Raw genomic sequence first — 21,473 nt, forward strand, 5'->3', positions numbered from 1 at the left:
ATCCTCTGCACACTTGTTCTTCTCCATTGTAGATAGCTGTCCTTGCCTTCTAAAATCTTGATTTCAGGTCAGACAGCCTCACCATGCAGCTCCACAAGTCCACTTTTCTTGCTACAACATAGTTTTCCATTCCTGGCTCTGGACATGTCATGCTGGTGTAAAACTTTAGCCTGATGAAAAGTGCTAAATGCATGCAGGGGACAGCCAACATTATTATGAATGAACATTAGTGACCTAGCAGTCCTTTTTCTCCATTAGCATAACAGAATGCAAAGGAAAAGGGTAAACACTGATGAATTTGCATTTACACCTTACTTTTTTTTCTCATATAATGTAAATGCTGCCCGCTAATTGTGCTTGGCAGGCCGCATTTAAAAAGGATCCCTATGAAAACTGCTCACTTTTAGCAGGTGCTAAATAGAGGTGCATTCCAAGGCAGTCTCTTCATTGTACACCTTCATGAAAATCTCATGCAGGCAGAAAAGAAATTGCATTTTGAAGGCAGAGGAGTACAGTACACCGGAAATGTTACTTCTGCTTCTTATCCTTCCTCCACCTTGAAAGGGAATGAAAGTGTCGACTTCACGCATTGCGAGAAACTAACGGCACAAGAAAGCCTAAAGGTAACTGAGAGCTTGCACGCACACAATTGTGTATATTGAGACAACAGGTGGGTATACTGCCTATATACACCACAGAGTAAACAACATCAATGATAATCCCAGAGACACTGCGACACAATTAGTCCAAATTGAGATGCAAAGTTTGCATTTATTATGATGAGGCGATCAGCCTGAGGCGTGTTTTGAGCTATCCAGCTCTTCTTCTGAGGCTTCTATGACGGCACGACTTGATACCAATGTTAATGTAGGCAAGGTGCCTGAACAGCATAGAATTACTCCCTCGCTTTGCGACTGCGGAAGAATCGTGGTTTTCGAGAACTGTCACCGCCCGGGGAATCTGCTGTCAGGATCCGGCTTTGCAGATACTCTCATTCGCGCATTGGTTTTACTCCTTGTTTATCAGCTCCGGTCCCTGGAATATGAGGACCAATGTGCTTTTTGAAAGTGGAGTGTAGAGGGCAGGGAGGCAGAGACATTCCATTCCGTGCCCAGCTCTGCCTTTAGAAATGATATAAATTCCCCCAACAGCAAACAGTGGTGTTAAAGTGGTGTAAAGATGGCAGGCCTGCTTTTAGCACCACTTTCTGCACTGTGAGCAGTTGGTAAATGAGCTCCTAAACGTTGCTAGCAGCCAGATTCTGCTGGAGTATTCCAGGGAAAACGTTACTGGTGTTGTTGATGGTTTTAGGACTGAGTCACCAGGCACCTTGAGCAAATGGGAACTGGTGCCTGGACAATTCCAAGCCTACAGTCATCCAGCTCTTCTCCACACAAAAAACATGGCTGGTACTGATCCTCTAGCCAATGAGATAATACATTATTCATACATTTCTGCTGCAAGGTTTATGAGCCACTTGTTCTCATTTCCTTGATTGGTCAACCTGTTTAATCACTGTAATGTTTGATTGACTGGCCCATGCTTTGCCTGCTCTTGCAGCCCTCTCATGCACCCTCCTTTTTTACTTCTCCAGATCTTGCACAATGCAGTCCCTACAGATAAGAGCAATGGGTGAGACAAAGTGGCTGGTCGCTATTTACAACAGCGAGGCATAATGTGACAGCTTTAAAGATGATATTTAGGTCTGGATTACATCGAATAAGTGATGGTGAATTAAGGTTGATTAACTTCATTGCTTTTGGAAAATTATGATTTTCACAAACAGACAACTGGGAGCACAGAAAAGGGAGACAAGAAGATAAGCGGAAAAACGAGTCAAAACGTGTACATTATATTTAACATAAACCAGAAGCAAGCATGCGACCATGTAGATGAACTATATCGGGAAAATAGACACATAACTAAGATAAGGGGATGACAGAATAAGTGGGGGCAAATTAATTCCATGTCAGGATGAACCAACATCTGGTAGGGCAACCAACAGTTCCAAGAAAAAGTACATTATCATTCTAAAATGGGCAGACACACACTGACAGGGACGTCCTTTGGGGCTGGCATGAGTCGAACATGCGACCCATGGAGTCTCCCTTGCTACCTAAAAATAAAGAAACACATCTTTTTTTTTCTCTTTAAATTAAAGCTATTGGGCTGTGTCCAGTGCCATGTGGCTCTTTGTTTCTGGAGTGGGTGGCTTTCTTGCTCGGGCTTCTTAAAATACAGGGGGTTCTACAGGTGCAACACTTTGAGCAGTGACCCTAAATAAGAAAGAATAGGAATAACAAATAATTCGTTTTTTCTGGAATTCTATACAATAATTGCTAGACGTATTAAAGGTTTATTTCAGGCACACTTCAGGGGGTGAATCACTGATTTAGTGCATCATCATGAGTTGGGTGCAGCAGGAAAATGCAGTGGTAACGCTATTACCACTGAATTTACCACTACGCCCAATCTTGTGTTGGGCGGAAAGTGGGAGTTTTACCTCCTACTTTTTGCTGGAGGTAGAAATCTCCCCTTTCTGCTGATTTTCTGTGCTATTAGCACAGCGATAATAGCTCCGGCGTTAATAGCGCAAAGAAACCCCATTGGACTCAATGGGAATGGGGATTTTGCTCCCCACCGTAACTCGGGATCCGGTGCAAATTGCACTGGACCGAGTTGCAGTATCGCTAATTGCATTGGGCGGTATCTGGGCGCAATTAGTGCTGGGATACCGTCCAACTCATGTTGAGGCCCTTAGTCTGTTCTTAAACACCTCAAATTCACAATGGAGATAACAACTTTCAAAAAGCATTTAGAGTAGAATACACATTCATTGCAGACTATGGGCCTCATACGAGTCTGGCGGTAACCCTTAAATGCGGCGGTAGCACTATTACCACTGCATTTAAGGGTCCGCCAGATCATGGCCTTGGCGGATTTCCCCCAGCTCTGAGCAAATTTGCCGATTTTCAGCGCTATTACCACTGGCGGGAAATCCACCGGCGGTAATAGCTTGACTTTTCCCCATTGGGCCCAATGGGGAATGAGGAATTCCTGAATGGGCCCAATGGGGAATGGGCACTAACCGTTCCGCCAAACCCGTGATCCGGCACCGGGGGTTTGGCAGTAGGGCTAACAGTGCCCGCGGTAATAGCGCCGGCGTTACCGCCCAACTCATGATGAGGCCCTATGTATTTTGCTTTTCGCAAGTTGTAGTTATAGCGTGTTTTTTTCTGCCATTGTCTCTGTTTTGATCCTCACAAGACATTCCATCTTGGTGTACTTGGTCATTTGACAACATTCTTTCGCCTAAAAGCTTGTGTATAGTGTAGACATGTCTGAGCATAGCACATAAAGTGGCCCTTGATTTCATTGTGCCGCAATTACAGCTTTGTTGTAATGTATCTATCCTATATCCCGTTGCATGCTGTTCAGGATGTTTGCATGTATGAGGTAACGAGTGACCATAGCGTACAGGATGCTGTGTGAGTGCACTGCTTTCCCTGTGCTACTCTAAATTCTTTAATACACAGTTATGAACCCTCTCAATGGTATGTATTTTGCCAACCTCTGAAAATGAAAAAGTAAATCCACGCAGGCTTGACATGTGGCCTACTTTGCACCAGACCTGCAAATGAACTGGCCTGCTGTTAAATCTCAGTTACCAGTTTAATAGTATTCACTACAGAGTGCAATTTGCTTTCTGACTTTGAGAACATTCAGACATGTAATTGCTAATTTTACTATAGCCGGTACGAAAGCTATAGTCAGTAAAATAGCTCAGTAGGTTGTGCACAATGTGTGTGTGTGTGATCTTCATGTCTGAATCACGGTAAGGGCAGCTCAGCCTTTCATCCTTCTGAGCCTTTCATCCTTCTGAGGAGAAATTTGGGATGAGGCAGTTCATGAAGATTTCTTGGACCCATCCTAATTGCTGACCACTTACATGATCTTTTGTGGTTATGCATGTTCTTGCTTTGCACATTCTTTTGCTTTGCACATTGCTGTATAATAATTGATTTATTGATGAATTGGTTGTAATGATATATCATTTTTATAGGTTTTTATCTTATACCTATTGGTGATTGGTATGAGTGGATTGATGTATGCTGTATGTATGAGGATGAATGGGTAGATGATGTATTAGTATGAATTTTATGAAATTGTTGTGATCTTAAATATTTTTCCTGCTATGTAAAATTACTGCTCAAGTGCAGATTAAATCATGATTGAACTCACACAATGAAAAATGTATCAGGTATAATAAAATCCTAGATACTGTATTCTCAAATTGTACCCTCTAGATTCTTTTTCCGAAATCAACTGTTATGTCAATACCCTAATCTGGAGTGTGGGGTTGCCTGTGTCTTTCAGAAACATGATAAATGAGTACCAACACAGATTGGGTGATATTGCATATATATTTGTTCCATAAAAAGCACTTAAGCTTAAGAGCTATATAATAACACATCATTATCATTTGGCCTTGGACGTCTGCTTGCATTCACAGTAATTAGGTAATATCGGCTTATACATACTGATATTAACGATACATATGGTGATCCATTCTTGTATAAAATTTATATCACATTACAGTGATATCATAACCATATATTTCATAGTGTACTTAGGAACATTGCTATGTGATGCCACTTCCTGTTTTGTCAAGGGGTGAAAGGTCATATTCCATCCCTTCCCGTGATTACACGTCGGGCTGGGGCCAAATTACATCCTTTCTTGTGATGTCATCAGAGGTCAAGGGTCACGTGATGTCACTTCCGCTACCCCTGGCATTTGGTGAAATGATGTCCCTGCACACTGTTGAAAACTGTCAGCAAAATGAAGAACGTAAACTATAGAGTGTGATCATCACTGGGAAGTGGTTAGGAAGCAGGCAGGAAACGCACCAGGACATAAAACCGGCAACGTGTTTAAAGACACAGGTAGCACCATCCAACAAGGGAACCTATACTACGTTCAATTAGGTGCTCTCAGGTGTGATAAATTCTTGGCAAACCACAAGCAGAACTTGCAGGGAAAATCGCAAAAGCAAGGATTTTTTCTTATTAAACTTTCTCCAGTCACCTTGGAATTGTATCTCCAAGGGACATGTGCATGATTCCTGCAAACCGTAATGGTTGATGACAGAACAACCACAGCACAATGGGCTTATGTGTACATTGGGCACGGGTGCTACTGCTTGAGGGTTAACAAAGAGCTCTTGCATGCATGCCACATGCTGGCTAGTGTCCAAAAGCTGCTTCAGTATTGGATGTTGCTGCCTTGTGAGACTCAGAATGACGGTGCAGGTAATGTCTCATGCCTTGAAAAAGACGTAAACAAAGGTGGATACTTTTGAAATTGGAGGTTTCTGGTCCAGTACGAGAACAAAAGCTGGTGACTGCACATTACATAGTGGGAAACTAAGAAGTAAAGTGCCACAGCTGCAGGGGCTTAGCCAGCCTCGCCATTTTGGGGGGCTAAATGACACATTTGTTAGTTGGTAGTGAGTGGGGCAATTATTGCACTGTTGCCCCGCCCCTTCCTCTGTGCCCAGGAGGCTGCATACATATTACACCTTTCCTTTGACCCATGCGATGGATATGTTTCACATCTTTCATTCCAGTTCAGAGGCTTTTTACTTTCACAAGGTGGTGCTAAGCATTGGAGGTGTGGGGTATCTACAAGCTGAGCCCAGCCATTAAGCTTTTGACTTCAACAAAGGGGGTGCATTGGCATGGCTAGTGAAGGCTTTTATCCTTGGCCTCAGTACTTTTTCTGCTGCTACCACGTTAATTGTGTAAAGGGAACTAAATGCATAGGGTTCCGAGGTGAGGAATTTGACAGGCTCCTAAACTGCCATTGTACCCTTTTATTTTAGAGCCCCATGCTGGGCTCACGCCAGATTGCTGTCTTCTGCCTCAAAGTGGGAGGGGCTGGGGCTAGCTCCGCCCGTGCACAGATGCTTTAAGTTTCACAATTAACACTGCAATATTCTTTGGGCCTCATTACGAGGTGGCCGGTAAGGGATTACCGGTACCGGTAAGAGCACCGGTACCGGTAATCCCTTATCACCCTATTACGAGTTCCCTTTGCGGGCCTCCCTTAACGCCTGGTTTTACCAGGCATTAAGGACAGGACCCACAAAGGGACTTTGGTGCTAATAACGGTACCGCAATTTGAGGTACCGTTATTAGCACCTTCCCCATTCCCATTGAGCCCTATGGGGGCTCAAATGGGAATGGGGAAGGGCCCTGGTGAATGGAGAATTACCGCCCCCGCCAACCTTGGAATGGGCCGGTAATAGCTCCATTCATCAGGGAGGAGTCGGTAAGGTTTTGGAGGCAGCCATGGCGCTAATAGCGCCATGGTTACCTCCAACCTCGTAATGAGGCCCTTTGTCTGAACAATGATATGAGAGAGTGGATTAAATAAAACCCATCAGTAGGTAGATATGTGCATTAGTGTCAAAGGAGAAGCTGTTACCCATTACTCCTCATCTGATAACACCTAAATTTGATACTTAGCTTTGCACCATGCTAGCAAAATTCTAGAGAGGTAGGACTTTCAATGCTGCAATCTAGCTTGCCATAATACAAGCATATCTCGAAACATGGTCTCAAGATAATATGAAATTCTCTTTTATTAAATACTGAACAGGTCATGTTATGTATAGTATTCTATGTGTTTGTAACACATGCTTGAAGAGTAGCACAATCTGGGGACATCTGAGTACAACCCTACACATCACACAAAGTAAAATCCCCAAAGAAATAGGCTTTTCATAATTGATTACTTGTAGTTGCACCACAGGGAGGAATCATAACATTATCATTATTTCAACATAATGATTATTAGATACATCAACTTAAGTCACTAAGTCACAATCTTAACGTTGAACAATAATGTTACTCAATAATTCGAACATGAAGATGTGTTTTTTCTATGTGAAGTTCTTTCTCTCTACCTTTTGTGAATGCAAATGTACAGTTGTAATCACATGTGAAAAATATTTCTCTGTCTTTATGTTGCATTCGAAATCGGACATCAGACATTGGAACGTTCTAAACATCTTGAGCCTCTTTCATTTCTTTGACAGTTTTTCTTTCATTTCAGGACATTACTAGGATTCCTCACCTCCATAACAGATGAGCTGCACATGCTGCTTCTGTTTGTCGATTGAAACTTTATGTTAGTGTAGTCATTTTACTAATTTTTTTTTTTTTTGTATTTTCATGAGATCTATAAAGTACTTTTGCCAAAGCGCTGCACATAATATCTTGCAAACAACTATACAAAAAAGAAGGAGGGAGAGGTCAAAAGGTGGGCTTAACAACAGGCTTAAGAACAGAAAATATGAAGAGTGGGAGGTGTCAGATCTCAGGGGCAGAGAGTTCCACATTTTAAGAGTGAGAAGAGATAATCAGGAGGGAGCACAATGAGGCTCAGTGCAAGTAAGAAGAGTAAGATGCCGGCACCAAAGAGGAAGTGTTGGTGAGTATATTCAAATGAGAGAGGCAAGATAAGAAGGGGCAAGACCATGGTAGCATTTATTGACAATACAGAGAACATGAAAGAGAAGATGAGAGTCATAGGGGCAAAGAGAAAAAGAGAGAAGAGATGGAGTAAGAGGGAATTGAGGGGGAAGTGGGAAGAAAAGGCAGATAGTGGTGTTGAATACCAACCTAAGGGGAGTCAGATGAGAAGGTGATAACTGTGGGGTGCACTTAAAGGCCCCAAACAGAAGTCCCTTTCACATAAATCACAGGATTTTAAACACCTAAACAAAAACGGCTTGTTTTTCAAGCAAACTTAAAGAGCCATGTGCAAAGGGGCATACCTGTCATTACCAATGGATAAGCAATTTACATTTACAAAAGAAGGAGGAATTTAAAATCCCTGTCACGTGGAAAACAGGATTTGTAAACACTGAGAACAAAAACGGCCTGCACATGTGTGTGCAAATAAAAGCAGTTTGAAAAAGTGGAGAAAAATAAAGTATCACTGCTCTCAGAAAAATGTCAGGAAAACAAAACATGATGTTCAGGATGACAACAATCAATGTATATTATGTTTCACCTACAAAACTCCAGTGAAATTTGAAGAGCAACTTTGTCTTCAGGGAAAATGTCAACTCCAGGCAAACCCTTTTGCTGGCTGGAGGAAAAACTTCACAAGGAAATGTCCCACTCCCAGCCTGGATGTCTCATCTCCCGTCTAATGACCAACTGCAATAAAATATCCTGCTATAGGTATCAAAATTGTTCTCCAGACCTGCTTGCTCTGAAAGCATGGACTTCAAGAAAAGTCACCCTTGGCTGGAGCATGACTAATATGTGTGAGAATGGGGGCACCCACTTCAAAGAGCAACCTTGCCACACAAAGGAGACAGATACAAAAAAAAAATAAGAAAAACTCTGTGAACCGGCTGACCCAGTGAAAACAAATGGCCGGAAGGCAGAAAAAGGGTAATTTGTCCTACATAAAGAATCACCATTAATTTAAAAGGACTATTATCATTTAGGCTTTTTTCTCAGCCATCATAAATTGGATGAAGTTCATCTAAGTACCATCTTGTATGTAATTTCCAGGCGATTTTGGGGATATACAATTAATCTACCTGTGACTCTGGGAACTGTAATGGCCAGTTAAACTAGGTTTCTTGCTGATCTGAACATGTTCCAAATGTGAGATATGCTGAGCAGGTGGAAAATGAAATTAGGGATATGCTTAATACCTTAAATATTCATAAATGTTGTGCGTTTTATGGAAATGGCAGAAAGGTGCCACATGGCTGTGCTACATGGTATGGATTTGGTGGTCAGCTTATCTAATTCTCCATGATTAGCTGAATCAGAACATTTGTAAATTTGTGTAAATTTGTGGATAAGTTTTTACAACCACTCAGCATGCAAACCAACACGTACTTGAGAGATACCACACATACCATCACCATCTTTGAGGAATTACCTGTTGACCCAGACACACAGATTCTTGTCACAATGGACATTAAGTCTCTTTATTCGAACATCTCGCAAGAAGCCGCGATAGAATGCATTCGCGAATGGCTCGCAAGAAAACCCACACAAGATCGGGTTCCCACAAACTTTATATTAGAACTAATGACGATAGCCCTTCAAAAAAACTTCTTTACTTTTGACAAACAGATGTACCTTCAAATTAAGGGGACTGCAATGGGGGCAACATTTGCCCCAAGTTTGGCCATTCTATTTATGGCCAAATATGAGGAGAAATACATGTTTTCTGCACTCAATCAGTGGAGAGACCAAGTACATCACTGGCATAGGTACATTGATGATGTCATTTTTATCCGGACAGGAGAATTGTGCCAACTCGTATTATTTTGGGAATGGTTAAACTCGTGCAATGCAGATATACAGTTTACCATTGAATACAGTAAGTCAAAGGTCCCCTTTTTGGATCTTATCATTCAACACCTCAATGGTAAACTAGCCTGTGATCTCCACCGTAAGACCACAGATAGAAATACCCTTCTACACCATACGAGTAATCACCGTATGCACACCAAACAGAATCTGCCCTATGGCCAATATCTACGGATACACAGAAATTGCACGTCGCAAGAAGATTTCCGCACACATGCCAAAATGTTATCCAAAAGGCTACAAGAAAGAGGCTACCCAAAAAGACTTCTGGACCAATGAGCCAAAAGAGCCCTAAATATTAACAGGCAATTACTCTTACAGCCTAAAGAAGCCTTGACGGAAACGGGGGTCAATCGTCTCATCTGCGTAGTTACGCATGGCAAACATAAAGCCAAGATCAAGACAATCATTCAGAAGTATTGGCACATTCCCAAACTTAATCTGCCAGATGACCCACCACCAAGATTCGCTTTAAAAGGGCCAAACACCTTAAAGATCATTTGGTACACTCCCTCTTTTAAGCAGAATATCTACAAATCGGACAAAGAACATTACGGCCAATACAAGGGCACCACCCCTGTGGGAATTGTGTAGCGTGCCAATTCATGAGTAAAATGAAAACTTTCAAAATTGGCAACAGGGTATGGGTGTTGAAAGACTTTACTAATTGCAAAAACTCCCAAGTCATTTACTGCATAGAATGCCCATGTGGTTTAAGGTACGTAGGACAGACAATGAGATCAGTGCATCTAAGGATCTCGGAACACAGATCCAAAATTCGGTACAAGACACTGTCAGCACCTCTGGTATCACACTTTGTAGAAGCCAGACACTCACCTAATGATATTAAATGGTGGGTATTAGAGAAAGTAAAAAGGTGGAGCTGATTTAGCACACAGTCTACTACACAAAGAATCCAGATGGATTCATCGATTAGACTCGTACCACCAGGGATTGAATGACATTTTTCAACCAGTGGTGCATTAAAAAGGTTCTCAATTTCAAGTGTATAAGGACTTCATAGCCCAGCATAAGAATTCCATCTCCTACAGATTGAGACATGGCTCTCTAACATAGGCAAGAAACACACCCACATGAGATTGGTACACAATACCGTCACAAGGGAACATATAGGCCAACTATGAAGAATATGGCATTTGCACAACATGTATAAAAACTGACATATGCACCAGCATGTCAACAAGGGAGCACCTAATTAGCATGCACCACACAGAGGTGACACCTCCCCACACTACATTGCTCATCCTTATTTAAAACAAGGTCAGTACATTATGCCTTCCACCCATGTTCTGGACGGCAGGGCCACTCAAATTGGCCTACAGCACACATACCATAACATAAACAAACACAGTGCTTAAAAGTTCACCATTAAGCCCGTACTGCTACTGACTCAGAGTGACACTTACCCGCAGTGAGGGGTCGTACGACAATAACCCTGTTGCTAGGACAACAGGACGCGCAGACGATCCCGAGAGGGAACTTCCGGGATCACGTGCGCCAATCAGGTCATCACACCTTAGTCTTCAACTCCATAGTTACGAGCCACTCGTCTCAGAGAAATGCTGAAAGGGCTACTCAAATTGGCCTACAGCACAAATACCGTAATACAAACAAACACAGCACTTAATAGTTCACCTTTAAGTCCGTACTGCACACCGCTACTGATTCAGAGTGACACTTACCCGCAGCGAGTGGGCATATGGCAACAACCCTGTTGCTAGGATAACAACACGCAACAGGACGAGTAGACTCTCCCGAGACGGGACTTCCGGGATCACGTGTGCCAATCAGGTCATTTCATCTGAGCATCCGACTCCATAGTCACGAGCCACTCGTTCTCAGCGAAACGCTGAAAGCAATCAGATACAGACACATACGACGGCAGCTGTATCCCGACGGCACCTCGTGAGGCTGACACAGGTAAGCAGTAATATAGAGCCTCAGCTACGCTCCATTAATCCCCCACCCCCGGGAAATGCATGGAGCCCAACCACGGTGCAAAGTACGAGAGACTCCACGGGGCATGCAGCATACTTTTAGAGCCACCATAGATTTTTTAATTGGGAGTCTAATTAGGGAATTGAATTCAAGTTTTTCCCTTTCAAAATGTACTTTTTAATGTCACAATTTGGAAATTTTTAATCTTGTTTGGCAGATTGTTGATTTTTTTTTATGATTATGAAGATTAATGTTTTTCTTTTGATTATGATATGTTTACATCACGGATATCTATGTTGAACACTGAATATTTTGGTATCACGGGTTTATTTTTCATCAACATGAATTAAAAAGCACATGTTATCTAAAAAAATGTCTCACTCCAACTAGCTCAATTATTCTAAAAAACACGCATAAATAATTTAATTAGATGATTGATGCAATTTAAAGGTCACCTGGAAATTAACTGAGTGATCATTTTGAAATGTTGTTCCTTTTGAGATTTACTTTTGATACAGGGTGGGATATATCTTTATATATATATATATATATATATATATATATATATAGCCACATGGCTGTGCTACATGGTATGGATTTGGTGGTCAGTTTATCTAATTCTCCATGATTAGCTGAATCAGAACATTTGTTTAGTTTGGCAGTTGCTAATAAAATTATGAAGTTGTGATACATAACTAGTTTTTGCAAATTAGTTGAGAGGAGAACAAAGGGTGATTGCCAATGGGAATTGCTAGATGTTGCTCCAGATCCCTAAACGAATCCTGACTTGGAGGCTGTGTTTGGGAGGAGAGAGAAGTGTAACTGCCCAATTCTAGTGGCATGGGTTATTGCAGGGCACTTCCCCAAGATTGCAAAATCGGTGGTGTCATCCCTGCTATATCAGGGGGACTGCACTATGTCATCTTTGAGAGTGGAGTGACCAGACCCCTGCCCTATCTTTCCAGAGTGTCCTGGGATGCAGTTGGCTTTCCTGCCCCTTAAACAGAGGCTTGCTATGTAAGTAGAACTGTGCCCTGGGAAACCAAAAGGTGGGGGAGTCTGCCTGCCTTGACTCCTTTCCCTTTACAGTGGGGAGTGAAGGGGCAAAACTGTCTAGATCCTTAGCCTATATAACCAAACATATTAATTTAATTAATTCTCAATTTGGCAGAGGACTAAGTGCTGGATTTTGTTAAAATTTGAAATTAACAAAGCTCACTTCCCAGTGTGTGCTGAAAACTATAGCCTGTAAATGAATTGGCCAATCCTTGTTGTTCAGATGTCCCTGACTTCTTTAAGGAAGAGGACTGTCTTTGTTCTTAAATCAGTCCAACCTTTTCTATCCAGCTTCCCCAACACATGACTGTCAGTGGAGGGGCATCTGAAATCCCAAATTCCCCAATCATCTCAAATGTTTCTGTCTAACTTCGCAACATAGACCAATGCAAGTTGTGGTCTGAAAAACAAACCAATAAATCTCCCTGCGGTTATTTTAAACCAGATATGTCGGCAAATCATAATTGCTACACATAATTGCCAATCTTGAAATCCTACTGCTAGCCTTTTAAGCCTATAGGTAAATCAAAATTGCACAACATTACATGATAAGTGCCTTTGTTATTGATCAGTGTAACTATTTTGTTTAGAGAAATTTTCAGAAATGGAAGAATTTTGTTTGTGTTCTTTTTAATGCAATTTAGCTCAGGTGAGATGGATCCAAGGGGCATGGTATGTGTCTGAGATAAGGCTAAAAAAAAGAATCTGTTAAACAGTTTGTTATATAACTGCTTGAATGGGGAGGTAAGGAACTCCTGTGTTGGGGATGGCTTCTCAATAAACTGTTACATAACCCAATGAAAGGGCAGAATTCCAAGTGGGAAAATATTTAGAAAGTGATTAGAAATATTGCTGCTTGTAAAGAAATCAAAAGGCAAATATAATTAACATTAAATATATACAAACAACAGGTGCAAGAAGTTAAGAAAATGTGAGTGGAAAAGGAGAGAAGTTATCGGAGATAATGCCACGGTTATGTGCAGAGGAGAATAAAAAGCATAGAGCGAGGAAAGAAAAGGTCTGAGGTTTTGGAGGGTGTGGCGAGGAAGAGGTTGGTAGGAACAAGAGAATTACTGTTTTTGAGGTTTTATGATGAAGACACCAGGGCCACATCCAAGCGCGTACAGCAAAAAGACAAGTGAACACAGAGACACGAAGAGAGTCGGATACAATAGAAAAGAACAAAGGGATCTAAGAAACATCTGAAGTGTGAAGAAATATTGAAAGATTGAATGAATGCAAATAAAGGCATGGTGCAAGATAGAGAAGATAACAGGGACCAAGTACAGAACCTTGCAGGACACCATCGTGAAGAGAGCCGGGAGCAGAATTGTGACCAGGCGCCACAAACAATAGGAGGCATTAGATAGGAAAGAGTCAAGCAATCAGGTGATTGGGCAAGAGAAACCAAGTGCTGTGAGAGCGGAAAGTAATGTGGGGTGATTGACAGTGTCAAAGCCGGCAGACAGATCTAGCGGAATACGAATTGAAGAGTATTATGACGAGCAGCGATGAGAGAATTAGTGAGTTGCATGAGAGTGGTTTCTGAAGAGTGAACAGAATGGACAGAAGCTTCAGTTAGAGGAAGAAGAGATTGAATATTAAGGTAAGAAGAGATTTGAGAATACACAGCTTTTTGACAAAGGAACTCAAGAAGAGCAATGGGTACGTAATTCGATAAAGAAGAAGGTTTAAGAGAGAGTTTTTTTTAAGATGGAAATAATCAGGGGGTGTTTAAACGTGGATGGGAATTGAATTGTATATGCATCATTAAGAGTGCCAGGGAAGATTATTGGCTCAAAACACACAGGCCTGATGTACAAGGCGTTTTTCAATGGGGCTTTCCCATTAAAACATGCTTTCGTAAATCAGCCCAATGTGGATTTAATAATATGAGCCTTCCTTGTTATGATGTGCATATACTACACAGGAAGAACACAGATGCTACATGGAATGATTATGAGCCATTCTGCATTGAACATATTATGAATATACAACAAAAGTTCATTATTATTGAGACAAAAGGTGCGCTAGCATTTCTTTTTCTTATTTTTTTTACCTTTAGATCATACAGGTTACCAACATTATGGTGTTAAATAGTATGTGATGTTGGCACATTGTCTCTCAGATTGGTGGAGGAATACATACATTACAGTGAAGTAGCCAGCGGCACATTTTCTGAGTTAAATTCTTCTCCTATTAAAACAAGACATGGAAACCATCCGTTTCTGCTTGCCAAATAGGCCGTCTGAAGGCTAAGCTAACACATTAATCCTTGTGTAATTAACACTTGCTACTGATGTGTGTCAACCACTTGATTTATAGTAAGAGATCAAAGTGCAAGGCTAATGGGTTCAGGAAGTTGGTCTGCTCTGACATGTCACAGCTGCTAAATGACAATACACTTACCTCCAAATTCAATAACATTTATTGACATATTTGTGATAAGATTAAATGTACTAAACACTAATTTCAATTTGAAATATAGTTTCTCTTTCTCAAAACATCAGAATACACGTTTACCATGTATTTCTTATGCATATACCAACGCACTTTGTTAAAGCAAATAGTTGTTTCCCACGGTGTGTCATCTAGTGCAAATGCTAAGTAAACAAAATGTGAAGTCTAGCAGAAACATATTGTGATATTGTATTGAAATGATTCATACAGCATTGTGGGGGTGAGGCATTGTCGAGTTGAGGTCTAGGTAAGAGTCTATTATTTTAGTGGAACACAAAGACAATTCATTCTTCCACTGATTGTTTGGTGCTAGGAGAAGCACGCCCGTGAAGGCCCTAGGGGCCAGGGAGTTCAGTGATGAGGTGATGCTGTGGCCATTACCTTTTTTGCCTTACCTCTGGGTATCATTTCGTTTTGGACTATATCGATGGGCTTTGACAGATGTCATGGCATTAGAGACAAAAAGAAGGTTACTTGGTTTGCAACTTTTTAGTGTTGTCTCATTGAAATTGATCTTGAACAGAGGATAGCACAGGGGCAACGGGCTCGTCTTGGAAGCACGACCACGCAGAGCAACAGAGCTTTGAATCATGGATCCGTGCTTAGAAACTGAACTCAGGTATGGCATAAGGAGCGTTATAAAAAAATTAAGTAAATAAACGTACACGAATTGTGGCAAACCCACAAGGCTCTTGTGTGATAATCTGCTGTGATTATTAAAATTATTACTGGGAATCAAGTAGATGTAAAAGGGACTATAGAGTGTTATTGAGCTCTAAAATGTGCACTGACAATTAAACAGCAGTGAAACGAAGAGCAATTGAACTGTATTCCCATGTTCTATTTGGCCAGCTACGAATTGGGCTTCTGAAAGCCAAATGACACAAGACCAGCCAGGTTTGCAACAAGTGACATTGCGGGTAAGGTGAGAGCTTAGTACAAATACTTTTTTCTGTAAGTGGTACTACCGACTGAGATTAGTGTGGTTGAGACAGCTCTACAAGAACAAAGGACAGCCTCAATACAGGAAGGTCTGAGGATACTCAGAAGGGGTGGTGAATGGTTTATCAGACAGCAGTATTTGTCGAAATCATGTTTGGAGCTTGCTGGCAGATGCTAACAATGCTGCCTGGAATGTGTTCTATATCCCCTCTTGATGAATACATATGATGTGTCCTTCTCCTTTAATCTGCTACTTTGTAGGCCCAAAAGCTGGATCACATTTGGGGTCTTCAATCCGTCTTTTCAGAAAAGGTTTTGTGAGGCCTTGAAGATTCCAGAACAAAATGAGGTTTACCTGACTATGCCAATTCAAGACCACTTTGCTGAAGTCCTTTGTTTATTTTGCCTTTTTCGTTCACCACAAACCTTCTTCTAGGGAGATGTGAGAGGAGTCCCAGTACCTCTGTGTCATGATAATACTACAAAAGATCAGGTTGTGGGTGATCCGTGGAGCTCCTATTGGCCTACGGCCGGCAACACCAGGTGCTGGGCCAAACTCAACAATGAGCAATTCTTGTCCCACAAATGGTCCTCTTGAAGCCAATCACAGTTCTGGATTGCGTCTTCCCGACAGCAGTGATTGACTATCAGTTAGTTGAGTGAGTTATGAACTGAGAACTAGAATTGTTAGCCCCGAAGCAAGAAGACATTATGCTATTATGCGAAAGTCACAAACTCTTCAGTAGACTTCAGAATGAAAATAAGTGGATTATTTTGTATAAATGTCGGAGCTGACAGGACATCAGGACAGGACATCATACAACCATAATAATAACATAGCACCTTGATTGGGTACCCTCTGTACAGGATCCCTTCTGAAGGCACGTATGCCCTAGCAAGCAATGACTTTGAAGGAATTATAAAACTCAACTGAGGATGCAGCACCTTAATTTGATCCACTCAGAGCACAGCTCCATCTTGAAAGAGTTTTGTTTGATAGCAATGACTGTAACTAGTTGGCAAGGTAGCATCCTATCCTTTCTTATTTAAAGGTCCTGTCCTGATAAGTTCACAGTAGAGTACTTAGGGCCTCATTGCGAGCTACCCGGTCTGGTAAAAATGACAGAAAATGTGCTTGTAATATCTTCACCACCATATTACTGGACGACTGAAACCGGAGTTTGCCAGAGGGGCTCTGACCTACCGGCAGGCCTGACCTGCTGGTCGATCAGGCCCATACCAGCAAAGAAATGCTGGAATCACCAGCACTGGTACTATCAGTGCCAGTAATTCTGGCAAACCCATCCCATGGAGTCCTTTGGGACCAGCGTCTTCGCTGCCTGTTATATCCTGGTAATACTGGTATATTGGGTGGTGGAAATGGTAAGGCAGTTTTGCTGTTATACCACCAGTAATTCCAGCAGGATACCAGCAACACTGCAATGATGACTTAGTCATGTTTTGAAATGTGTGCACACATTATTACGAAAATGTACATAATTTAATATTTACCTATTTTAAGGGCAATTAATAGGCTCATATTCCCCGAGTTTGTACAGTAGCACCAGAAGGACACATCTTTCAAAGTTTCTAGGTTATGAACATATTTACCAAGTAGCAAATGAATAGTATTGGCCATTGCTTGGCAATCAGTTAGTAGATGTCTAGCTGTCTCCAGTTTGTCCATTTGTTTGCAGAGACAGCAAACACGATCCTTAATAGGAATCTTTGATCTGCTTCCCAAGATCATCATGGTTGGTAACTGTTCCATTCTAAGAAGAATGATGAATCATCTAAGTCTTTTAGCTGGGCAAAGATTCAAATAGGTCTGTGGTTGCATAAAAGTATAGTTTCTATTTTGAAAAAAATGATAACTCTTCAGTGTACTTAAATGAGCAAAATTATCAAGCCAGTCCCACAGGGCAATTCACTTTCCAAGTACATTAGTAACAGGCTTTGAGAAACTGGCTCCTCTATGGTTCCAACCTATCTCTGCTAGGTAATTCATCATGGGTTCAAATAATTTACCAATGATATAGCTTTTATTTAATTCCTGATGGACTGCAGTTAATAGGGAATTGGAGGGAACACAGCTCGCTTTTTTAACACCACTGCTTTTAAAGAGGGGAGTCCTAATTCTAATCTTATAAGAGCCACCGGCCCTCCGGGGGGCAACCCAAAATCCGACGCCAGAATTTACCTTCAATAACTTGTAACCAGTCAGATCGAAAGTTAGCAAAGCCTCCAGTCCATAGGTAATCATGGGAATGAACACTTGAACATATAATTGTTGTGTTGCCCACAGCGTAAAGCCACCCTGCTTATGAGTAAAATTGGCCATAAGGGCTGTGACTTGGGCAGCTCTGATGGTACGTGTTTGCCTGCAGGTTTTGTAATCCCCATATGGTTCAAATTCTACCTCTAGATAACAGTACGAAGGAGCATAAAGAATAGTAGTATTGCCCACCACAAGATTGACCCGGGTAGCTCTTTTATGTGTATATCTCAGTACTTTAGATTTCTCTAAATTAATGGTCAAACCATTGTTACTGACATATTCCCAAAATGCCATGGCCGACCTTCGTAATCCACCTATGGTGTTGTCTAATATAACCAGGTCGTCTGCATAGGCTAGGACCACACAAGGGGATTCTCCAACTTTAGGGGGACAATTTTTCACGGTCGCTACTACCTTTGGTATGTCATAGACCTACAGATTATAGACTAATGGTGCTGTGACGCACCCCTTCTTCAGACCCCTGTCCTGCAACACCCTATTAGTTAGATGTCCTTCCTGATCTAATTTAAGTTGGACTGAGGTGTTTAGGTGTAAAAGTCTAAGATAATAGAGTAGACTTTCAGGGCAGCCCATGCCTTCAAGTTTCGCCCATAAACCGATCTCTAGGGATAGAGTCAAACTCCGCCTTAAAATCAATATATAATGCAGAAAGTGGAGGCTGCCCCTTAATACTTGCTCTAGTGCGTAGTATGTCCTTAACTATCAAATTATGGGTAGTAGAATAGTCCCGTCGGAATCCACTCTGAAACTTACATAGAATGTTATCTTCATCTACTCACTTCTGGATTTCGCTAAGCAATAATGAAGCAAACAGTTTTCCAGTGATATCTAACATAGACAGTAATCTGTAATTGTAAGGGTCTAGCCGATTTCCCTTTTTAAAGATAGGGATCAGGATCGATGTTTGCCAAGTATGAGGTATTTTCTCTAGGACCAAGATCTTCTTAAACAAAATAGTAAGCAGGCTAGCCCAAAAGTCAGGATGGTTCTTAATGACGGCATTAGACAAACCGTTAGGGCTCTTGAGACTTTCAACTCTTTGATTTGACTAAGTATCGTCTCATGCGATATATCAAAGGGAGGCTTGGATGGAGTCCGTCTTGCTGGCATATATTCATCTTCCTGACTTTTTGAGTTACGAGTTTCCAGAAATTTTACCCATACTGCTCCACTTATAGGATTCACTAGTTGGCCTTTACTCTTTGCCTCGCTTAAAAGCGCCCAAATGCTACGCGAGTGTCTAGAACCATTCATCTGAACCAGTTGTTGGTATGAGCGGATGTTCTCAGCCTTTTTAATATTCTTAATAGTTATCCTATATCTGTTTTTTATTCTCCTAGTCAATTCACCATATTGTGGCATAGGTAATTTCATAGCCTTTGTTCTTCGAAGCTCGGCTCTAAAATCCCTCTTAGCATTAATGGACATACCCTCGAAGTCCAAAGAGTTCAGGGTATCAAGGTGGATTAGGGATTCTGTTGCTAATCTTATGTTCTTATCTGACCAATTTATTTGTGTTCCAGCATTGTGTACCTTAAATTTTCCCATGATGGATTGTGTAATAGTGTCCCTAGGGATATTGAGTACGCACCGAAGGATTGCGTGATCACTCCAATTGTTGTTAATCACTTCCATATCCATCACCTGTTGTAACAGTATTGGGCTCATAAAAATATAGTCCAACGTCCTCGAGGAAACACCATTGGACCATGTGTATTTACCTGGGAAGTCACTAACAGTACAACCATTAATCATTTCTAGTTCCCAACAGTCAAACAGGCGAGTCCAAGCCTGTCCCTCCACACTCTTTTTCGCATGTGTCATAGTACATTTTTCCTTTAATTTGGGATACTGCGTAGCACCTCCCTCGCCCTTCATATGGCCATTGAAATCCCCCAAGACAATTACTGCTAAGTTCCCTGATTTTAACATCCAGGTTGTCATTAGCTCATGGAGCGCATCCTGGATTTGATCCCTAAATGCAGCACCCGGAGGGTTATAAAGACTTATGAGTAGAAATCTTTCAAGACTACTCTCTCTCCCCAACTCCACTTCAACCGCAATAAGGTAATCGTCTAGGTGACCATAAAGCCTTTTAGAGACCAATGCATTTGCCACCCCTATAAGTAATCCCCCATAAGACGACCTCTTGTACCCCTTTTTGCGAAGGCTTGATGAACAACAAAACCATCTAATAACAAGGGGTCGACTGCCCATGTCTCTTGTAGGCAAAAGCATCTATAATTTGCCAGTAGAGCAGTAGACCCCTCAATTCTTAATAAATGCGTAAAGCCACGACAGTTCCAAGACAAAACAGTAAAATCTCAATGGTTCGCTAAAACCCCCGGCAATGACTCCAACAACCATTTTAAGATTTGCTGTGTCAAGTTTTGTTCCTTCCATGTCCTTGGCGCTGCCTGTTTCGCTTTCTGGAATAATACGTTTTTCTTGAACAGCATTCGGATCTCTCTCATTCAAGTTCACATCAATATCGATGTCCACTGTTCTCAAATCTTCTTTGTATTTTCTAATAATCTTTGCTGTTGCTAAAAATGTACAGTGCAGCGCAGAGACATTGGGATTAGGGCCATTTAGCGGCTCGACGAACAGGAAGTCTTCAGATGTAAGAACTCGAAGTTGAGGAACATAATTAAGCCTAGTTAGTAGCTCCGATCGTGTTAGCCATTTAGTTTCACCACTTTGGTATAAGTTCTTTATCAGGCACACCCTGTTGTCTGAAGGGGCTTCCCAATCTTCAACCGACTTTAACGGTGTTCTCGTTACTTTTCCTTTCTCGTACAAAGATTTCACAGGTTGTTCAGGCGACCCTATTTCCCTTATTTCTTCTTCCTGATCAGCAATCTCCAAAGCCTCCTCTTCTTCTTGGTTTTCAAACTATAAGGTCCTTTGTTATATGGACTAAAATAATTGCTTGGCACACTTGTGCCATGTAAGGAACATTTGGTTCACTTAACAGCATGTAAGCCAAGACCCAGGTGCAGGGAGGTAGGTTATGAAGCTGCCTCACTACCCAATTAGCCCAACATCTCTCATTGCCCATGCCTTCTGCCATACACTTGTCTTTGTACTTGGCCTTGCAGAGTATCCTTGTCTTTGAGAATGCTCAAGAGTGAGGGCTTATCGTGCCTGGAAATTCAAGTTCAACCCTATTTCCATCCTTGGCTCACATGACAGGAGACCCGATCTGGTCCATTTTGCAACTGGTTTTACCAGGCATTAAGGACAGGACCCACAAAGGGACTTTGGTGCTAATAACGGTACCGCAATTTGAGGTACCGTTATTAGCACCTTCCCCATTCCCATTGAGCCCTATGGGGGCTCAAATG

This window comes from Ambystoma mexicanum, chromosome 3q (genome assembly GCF_040938575.1).
Source record: "Ambystoma mexicanum isolate Mex_15411 chromosome 3q, UKY_AmexF1_1, whole genome shotgun sequence".
Classification (NCBI taxonomy): Eukaryota; Metazoa; Chordata; class Amphibia; order Caudata; family Ambystomatidae; genus Ambystoma; species Ambystoma mexicanum.